Source organism: Mobula hypostoma, chromosome 19, assembly GCF_963921235.1.
Source record: "Mobula hypostoma chromosome 19, sMobHyp1.1, whole genome shotgun sequence".
In the NCBI taxonomy this organism is placed as follows: domain Eukaryota; kingdom Metazoa; phylum Chordata; class Chondrichthyes; order Myliobatiformes; family Myliobatidae; genus Mobula; species Mobula hypostoma.
The window spans coordinates 33,921,357-33,930,032 of NC_086115.1; the positions used below are offsets into that span (position 1 = coordinate 33,921,357).

The window sequence follows — 8,676 nt, forward strand, 5'->3', positions numbered from 1 at the left end:
TCACTGACTAGTAGCATGTTAAAGGGATTAAATATGGGTGATGTTGCAATGTAACCTTACGTACCTGTTTTAATGATAGTAGATTATCATGACCAATTCTATCGTCAAGGTAAGTTTCAGGTTCGAGTTTCATTTTACACTTCACTCTCAGTCAATGAATCATACCACTCAGCCCAACGCCCAGATTGTAAATGCTACCATAAATCCTCATGTTGAACAGTCATGTAGTTTTTCCCACCCTGTGAAGTACGGCAAGAATCCCAAACAGCAGCATGAGGTGAGTAACCCATTCCTTTTCCATGATGTTATTAGATGTCAGGGCATTCTCAGAAAATTACAGTAATCTCAGCATGGATGGCCAGATTAACATACTTATTATGATCTATCTATGGATCTGCAGACATCTGGGAAAGGGGTTTGTGACCAATTGGGGTAAGGATTTGGGATCTGAACCCCAGTTTGAGATTTGGGAACTTTACTCGATCCTGGGAACTCAGACTACTGGGAAGCACTGGGGGAGGCCAAGAACAGGAGAGCACTTACTTTTTTCATCCCAGGAAATGATGATGTGAGGCAAGGTTTGTAGTCCAGATCTCTGAATTGGAAAGAATTAATGAGGTGAGAGAGCCCCAACGCTAGAGTGATTTTTGGGTTTAGGTCATTTGCACTTAGCAAATGGCTCTGGCTACCGGTCTTCTGTTTCTTGAAAATGTGTTGTGGATTTAATTTGGAAGAATGCATTCCTAGAAGCAGTGAATCCCAGTCCACAGACCTGCTGGCATCTGTGGGATGGATGCGAATCCGAAGGTCTGAAGTTTGTATGTAGCTCCAAAAGAAAGCATCGTCTATACTTTGTAAATATGGATTTGTCCTTTGTGTTTAGCAAATAAATATGAAGCCCCTAGTTGGGCTTGCAGACTTTTCCACCGAAAGCATCACCGTATGATGCCTGCTGTACCTTGTTTTGTCAAATAAAGAAGCTGCTTTGTATCTACCAGAAACTCTCCAGTGATTTCATTCACACAGCAACACCCAAGAGGCAAATAAATAAACTTATCCTCCAATTCAAGGAATCTGCTTTTGGGAAATGGTTTTTCATCATCAGAATTCAGTAATAGTGAATTATATGTTGCAGTTTATAGATGTCACTAAGTGAAGCAGTGAGCAGAGCAGATAGGGATTAAAAACTATAAAGCATCATGATGGTTAATGCAGGTACGACAACAGCAAAATCTGGAGTTCAGGGTGGGGGAATGTGGACCAATTTGTAGTTGTGGAGGAATAAATGAAACAGGAAAAGTGATTAAACCCAGTGACTGATAATCAAAGTGAACACCAGGAACTGAGTCTTTAATTGCGAAGAGAGCTGGAAATCAAAACTGGAGCTTCGTGCATCTTTGGCTACATTACCTGATCACCACCCTCAGTATTGATGTGTGCCACAGGGCATGGACATAGATCTTTTTGACTGTGGGATTGACAATATTAAAATTTGGTGCCTCGTTATGCAACTGGACTGATATTTTGATTGTGGGATATTTGGAGAGACCTTCCCAAGTTTAAGATGCTAAATAACTTGGTGAGCCTGTCATGGGAAGTACATTGCAATAGGCCATAATCCTAACTTTAGGTCTCAACTAATCAAGGACGATGTCAGCCAACGGAATTGCATCAAGGGGAGTGGGGAACCTTCACAATCAGAGTTTTGCCCGGCAATCTCCTGACCTCAGTTTTTCTCCACCAACTACTGATCTGCCGGTAACATGATCCATCTGTTGTGTACAACACCTAAAAGGAGAAAATCCTCATAGTCCTCGTCCAATCCCTCCTCCAATTGATTCCCTTCTTGTCCATGGACTGGCCCATTTATCATTTCCCAACCTAATATTCCTTCCCAACCCTGGCCACCAACCTCCTTGCCTGACTTCCTTCACCAAACTCAACTTTTCCCTCCCAAGACTTATTCTCTGTGCGTTGCTTCCAATGTTTGTGGCTTCAGGCTTTGTCATGAATGATCAGTTTCTCCCCACATTCACAATCATCTTTGTCTGCATTGAGTTGGCTCAGATGTCATCGCTATGTTCTGCAGAATAATCACATTCAGCTTTGTTGTCTCGATCTCCCAACGACTGAATCTGTCTTACTGATCCACTCATGCTCTTTCTCAGTTTATGATTCTGTGCACTCACATCGGATTCAGATCCCCTTCATCATGTTCCTTGTATCACCTGGTTCCTGGTCTCGCTGCTGACTCTGACCTTTATATGCAGTCTACCTTCTGTTTATTCTTCAGATCTGATAATAAGGCTCAGTGCAAATCATTGACCATTCCTTTACCTCCACAGTGACTGACCTGTGGAGTTCCTTCAGCAGATTGTTTTATTTTTGCTCCAGATTTAATCATCTGCAGACTCTTGCACCTCTGTCATCTTTACCCTATTTTTCAGAATTCCCTGCACTGAGGAGAAATTATTCTCTATCTCTCATTCTGGACCCACCACTAGTTATTGTACTGGGCTCACCTGAGAGACAAACAACTTCTCAAGAACTTGACTACAACAGTATCAAGCATAAGATAATGTTGTTTTCATTTTACAATTATCACTTTTACAATTGTTTGTCCAATTTGCTGTGTTGTCAACATTGCAGAAACAGTTCAAAGTCTCAGCTGAGTTCATTGCACAAGTGCATCCACTGAGTGGCCACTTTATTAGGTACACCTGCTCTTTAACGCAGATATCTCACCAGCCTATAACGTGTCAGCACTTCAATGCACAAAAGCATGTGGACAAGGTCAAGTGGTTCGGTTGTTGTTCAGACCAAACATCAGAATGGGGAAGAAATGTGATCTAAGTGACCCTGATGGTGCAGTGGTTACTGGTGACAAACAGAATGGTTTTTGATTCTTAGAAACTATGGATCTCTCAGGAATTTCAAACAGAACAGTCTCTGGAATTTGCAGAGAGTGGTACAAGAAACTATCCTGTGAGCGGAGATTCTGTGGCTGAAAACACTTTGATCATGAGAGAGGTCAGAGGAGAATGGTCAGAAGGTTTTAGGCTGACAGAAAGGCGACCATAACTCATAGAACCACATGTTACAACAGTGCAGGAGCATCTCTGACTGCTCAACACATTGAACCCTGGAGTGCATTGGCAACAGAGGCAGAAGATGTCAAACACACACTCAGTGGCTACTTTATTACGTACAGGAGGTGTCACCACTGAGTCTGTATGCTCAGGTGAAATGAACAAGTTGCTTGCAGCTGCATCACAGACACATAGCATCACATACGAAGCAACCACAAGAGAAACATGAACATAAATTATACACAATTCCTACAAGAAAGAAGGCAATTATAACAAAAATAAACTGAACACATTTTAGTGCAAACAGGAGTGTTAAACAAGAGTGATGAAAGTTATGCTGATTGGGTCAAGAACTGAATGGTTCAAGGGAAGTAACTTCTTGAATGTGGTTTTGCAAGATTCCAGGCTTCTGTGTCTTGTCTGATGGTAGTTGTGAGAACATGGCATGTCCCAGATGATGGATGTTGCCTTCTTGATTTAAACTGGATATCTATGGTATTTTCATAGCATCAGCAGCAGCTGATGTCTCTTCCTTGAGACTTTTGTTAACAGATTTTTCATTAGCGTTTTCATCTGTTGGAGACACTGGCTAATCAGCCTTGCTACCAATTACTTCTTAAATTTACCAGCCATGAATTCAGATCTCTCTCCCTGGCTATCCATCCCATAGGATGATGATGGTTCCTTTCAGTCAGTTAGTGAGGTTTATAACCCACTCCTCAGAAAGGAACAACATGTGCGTGAATGGATTTTAGGTGAGTAGGAGGTTGCACAGGTCCAGACCCACCCTCTCGAGGTCCCTGCCCGGATCCAGCTGCATGGTGGGGTCCAAGACGGCTGGGGGAAGTTCTGTTGCAGTGAATGGCCAGACCAAGCTTCGATGCAAGGGATGCCCTTTCCGCGCTTCACGGTACGTGTTTGCTAGATGGCCGTTGACCCTACGAGAGGGTTCACCCGCCCTTTGACAGGTCTTGTTTTTCATCCTGCAGGGTGTCTAGCCACCCTCCTCACCAGGCAAGCCTAATGGGGGAGCCGGTTTACTCGCCGACCACCCGACCATGCAACAGGTAGTACTGGGTTACATGGTATCAGTAGCTCTCAGACGAGTGATCTGACACCCAGACAGAGAAGCAACTGACTGAGATGGTGCCACAAAGATTTTTTTTTTCTTTCCTTTTCCCAGCTACTGAGTTAATGACCTGCTGGACTGGCCCAACCCTTAAATGACAAATTGGAATGTAAATATATTCTGCTGTATTGAATAATTTAAAACAGGGGTCCCCAACCTATTTTGCACTGTGGACCGGTTTAATATTGACAATATTCTTGCGGACCGGTCAACCGGGGGGCGGGGGCAGTGTGGATAGGGTTGCCAACGGACAAGAGTAGCAGTCAAATATGTTGTGTTTACCCCGAGAAAGACTACAATGACCATGAAGCCTTGCACGGGCACCAGTGCGCATGCGTGACTTGCGAATGGGCATACATGCCGATTTTTTCCTACAAATTGTTTTTGGCGATTCTGTACGGAGGGGGGTGTTAGTCACGACTGGAATATAGGTGATAAGTGGCTAATACACTCAATTTCGTTTCTAAAAGGGTTTATCTGATGAATTTAATATTAAATACACAGCACATATTTTCCTCGCATGAATATAGTGATAAGTCAATTATCAGGGGAGTACAGGGAAGCTTGAAGTAAGTGTTGAACGAAATTCCAGTAGAAGTAGTGGAGGCAGGTTTGCTATTATCATTTAAAGAAAAATTGGGTAGGTATATGGACAGGAAAGGAATGGAGGGTTGTGGGCTGAGTGCAGGTCGGTGAGACTAGGTGAGAGTAGCGTTCCGCATGGACTAGAAGGGCAGAGATGGCCTGTTCCGTGCTGTAATTGTTACATGGTTATATAGGTCACTTAAAAGTGAATAGCATCATAACATTTTAAGTAACGTTTGGATATTAAACACACAGCACATATTTTCCCCGTATGAACATATAAAATCATTGCCACACACCAATATTGCTGAATCAGTGGGAGCCCTGGGCTTGTTTTCCTGCAACAAGACAGTCCCATCGAGGGGTGATCGGAAACAGCGATACTCGAAGGGGGTTCCTTATGTCCAGTCTATTCTGCAATTTAGTTTTTGTTGCATTCATTGCAGAGATACGTTGGAAATGGAAGCAACGTTTTCAGTGCTTTCATGGCTATCTCAGGATGTTCAGCCTTGACTTTGATTCAGAATGCCGGCAGAGATGTTATGTTAAACATACTTTTCAGCCCGCTGTAACTGCAAGCTCGAGGAGTTGATCTCCTTCCCGCGCTGACATGGATGACACGCGGGTAATGATCTCGCGTGCATTCAAGCTCAACAGTGGCCGTGACAGGGAATGAGGAAAGGTGCTGCAGACTCATATCGCCAAATCATATCGTTTCCTCGCGGCCCGGTCGCACATGCTTTGTGGCCCAGTACCGGTCCGTGGCCCGGTGGTTGGGGACCGCTGTTTTAAAACACATTCATTCAACACCTCCACTCAGTCCTCCACAACAGACAGGATCTCCCGGTTGTCACCCACTTCAACTCTGCTTCACATTCCCATTCGGATATGTCTATATATGGCCTCCGCTACTGCCATGATGAGGCTAAACTCAGGTTGGAGGAGCAACACCTCATATACCGTCTGGGTAGTCTCCAGCCCCTTGGTATGAACATTGAATTCTCCAACCTCCGGTAATTCCCTCCCCCTCCCTTCCCCCATCCCAGTTTCACTCTGTCCCCTCCCCCAGCTGCCTATCATCTCCCTCATGGTTCCACCTCCTTCTACTACCCATTGTGTTTTCCCCTATTCCTTCACAATTCCTGCCTATCCCCTCCCTGCTTCCCCTCCCCCACCCCTTTATCTTTCCCCTTACTAGTTTTTCACCTGGCACCTACCAGCCTTCTCCTTCCCACCCTCCCCCCACCTTCTTTATAGGGCCTCTGCCCTCTCCCTCTTTGGTCCTGACGAAGGGTTCTGGCCCGAAACGTTGACTGATCATTTCCATGGGTGCTGCCCGACCTGCTGAGTTCCTCCAGCGTGTTGTGAGTGTTTCATTCAACATCATCTGAACATAGTAATTATTTTCAGCTGGCTGCCTTGGATTACTGGTTGGTATTTCTAGAACCAAAACTGTTTTCCACTGGGTTAATCAGCATTTGGTAGAATCTGGTCTAACCAGGCAGAGATTGAACTGTTCTGCACACATCGCTCTCTGCCTATGTCGCAGCTGGGGAATTCAGAATTTGTCAATTTTGTCAATCTAAGCATTTAGCAGTTAGGATGGAGAATCGATTTCGCATCAATAATCTTTGATTACTTTGTGCTTTCATGCAGCGACACTCTGAAGGAATCCTTGTTTGAGAAACTCCGTCAGCTTCAGTGTCACTTCACGTGGATTCCACAGAAGGACAACACTGACTTCAATTATCTGAAGCTCAGATTACAAGATTCTATAAAACTTGGTGTCAAATATCAAGCCACATCCTACAACCAACTTGCTTTTGTAAACTGTCAACAACGCAACTATGAAGAAGCAATTGACCGCTCATTGATGGCCCTCGCTATACAGCAATGACCCCTGAGGTGTACGGGGAGAAGGGATGGTCATTGTTAACTTTTGGTAGAAGTGTTTACTATGAAGAAGCAAAGGAATGTCTTGAAAAGGCTCTGAAAGAAGATTCCGATAATTTGCAATGGACGATGGGCTATGTGACTACTCTTTATCGTCTGGAAAATGTTATTGGTGTTTCAGAGAAACAGGAGCAGAGTCAGTGTGTGAAGTATCTGCGACGGGTGCTGGAGCTTGATCCAGATGACACAGTGGCCATGGTTATGTTGGCCCTAAAGCTGCAAGAGTTCAATGAAGCAGAGAAAGCAAATGAATTAGTTGAAGAAGCATTGAGGAAGACCCCAGATCTGCCATATGTGCTTCGCTATGCAGCAAAGTTTTACGGAATAGGAGGAGATGTCGATATCGCAATAGGCCTGTTGAAGAGAGCTTTAGAACTTACTCCATGCTCGTCCTTCTTACACCACCAAATTGGTATATGTTACAGGGGAAAACTGTTCACTCTGAAAAGGAAAGGAGACCACAACTATCCTGACAGAGCTGCATTGCAACAGAAAGCTGAGTTGATCAGTAAGTGCAAATATCACTTTGAAAAGGCATTTGAACTGAAATCATCATTCATTATTGCAAAACTGGATTTTACAGTAATCTGCTTAGAAAATGGGGAAGTAGCCCGAGCAGAGGAGATCTACAACAGTCTACTGAGTTTGAAGGATCTTGCTCCAGATAATAAGCAGGCACTAGATTTACAAGTTGGATTATTTGAACTGCACCACAAAAAAATCTGAATCAAGCGCAATCATTGATTTTCTGGATGGACTTAAATTCCTTCATGGAACTAAACAATGGAGGCTCTGTGACAGCAATTTGACAGAAAGATCTTAGGAAAACAAATTCCAAGAAATCCAAGAAACAGCAAAGCCTTTGGAATTCTTGGGATGGTGCACCAGCTGGCTGGGGAGAAGGATGAGGCTGTTAAATGCTTTGAAATGGCCTTGGAATTTGATCCTGGCAATGAAGAATATCTCAATGCTCTTTCTGAATTACGCCCTTCTACTTAGACTCCAGATACCCAGGCAGACCCAGTGGGGTACTGTGCCTGTGGAAGGCTTACTCTGCAAGAAATTGAAATGATTTATAAAATTCTCAAATGACAAAGCAAAGAACTCAACTCCATTATTCCCCAAATGAACCATAGCCAATTATGACCCAATTATGTGGAATGTTCTAGATTCCAATTTACACTTGAGGTTGATTACTATAAACTTACCTTACTCTTTTACATTTTTTGCTGTTAATCATTCCATTCGAAGCAATTTTAATTTGTATGCAAAATATTCCAGATGATGTACAGTTTATGTACAGTGTTGGTTTACATTCCACACTAATGAGTTAAATCTTCATGTAATTTACAGTGAAAAGCACCAAAGTGGACTCAAAATGTTAAAAATATTCAAATATTTTGCTATAAAAGCAGAAAATTCTGATAACATTTAGCAGACCGTTCAGTATCCATATCAGGGAAAGCAGGGTTTATTTTTCAGACTGAAGATTAAGATGCTGCCTGACCTGTTGTGTGTTTTTTTTTCAGAACTTTTACAGTTAAGAATTTGGATTTCCAATGTATGTAGTTTTCAAATAAAATTTTAATTTAAAATCTGATGGTCATTAATATACATCTCCTTTCAATATTGTAAAATGAGCTGTAATATCAGAAACTGAGTGTAAAAGTAACCAATAAAACATTATGATTTAATTCTCCAGACCAGCAGTGAAGTGTGAGTGATTTTCTCGTGCACACGATGGTAAACAGTATCAGTTCAAGGAACATTTAAGGAACTTTCACTCCAGCCTTTAGTCCTGATAATACAGTTAACAATTCTAATTTCAGTAAGCAGAGCTGAGTGTTCCTGATTTGGTCTTCCCTTCATTAAGAAATCATTCGCAGATGTAATGCGCATCTTGCAGTCCACCTCATTTGT

General features: G+C 42.8%; 1 pseudogene; it reads left to right on the plus strand.

Moving 5' to 3' along the window:
- Positions 1–206: 206 nt before the first annotated feature.
- On the plus strand, positions 207–8,450 carry LOC134358717 (interferon-induced protein with tetratricopeptide repeats 5-like; annotated as a pseudogene).
- Positions 8,451–8,676: the final 226 nt, after the last annotated feature.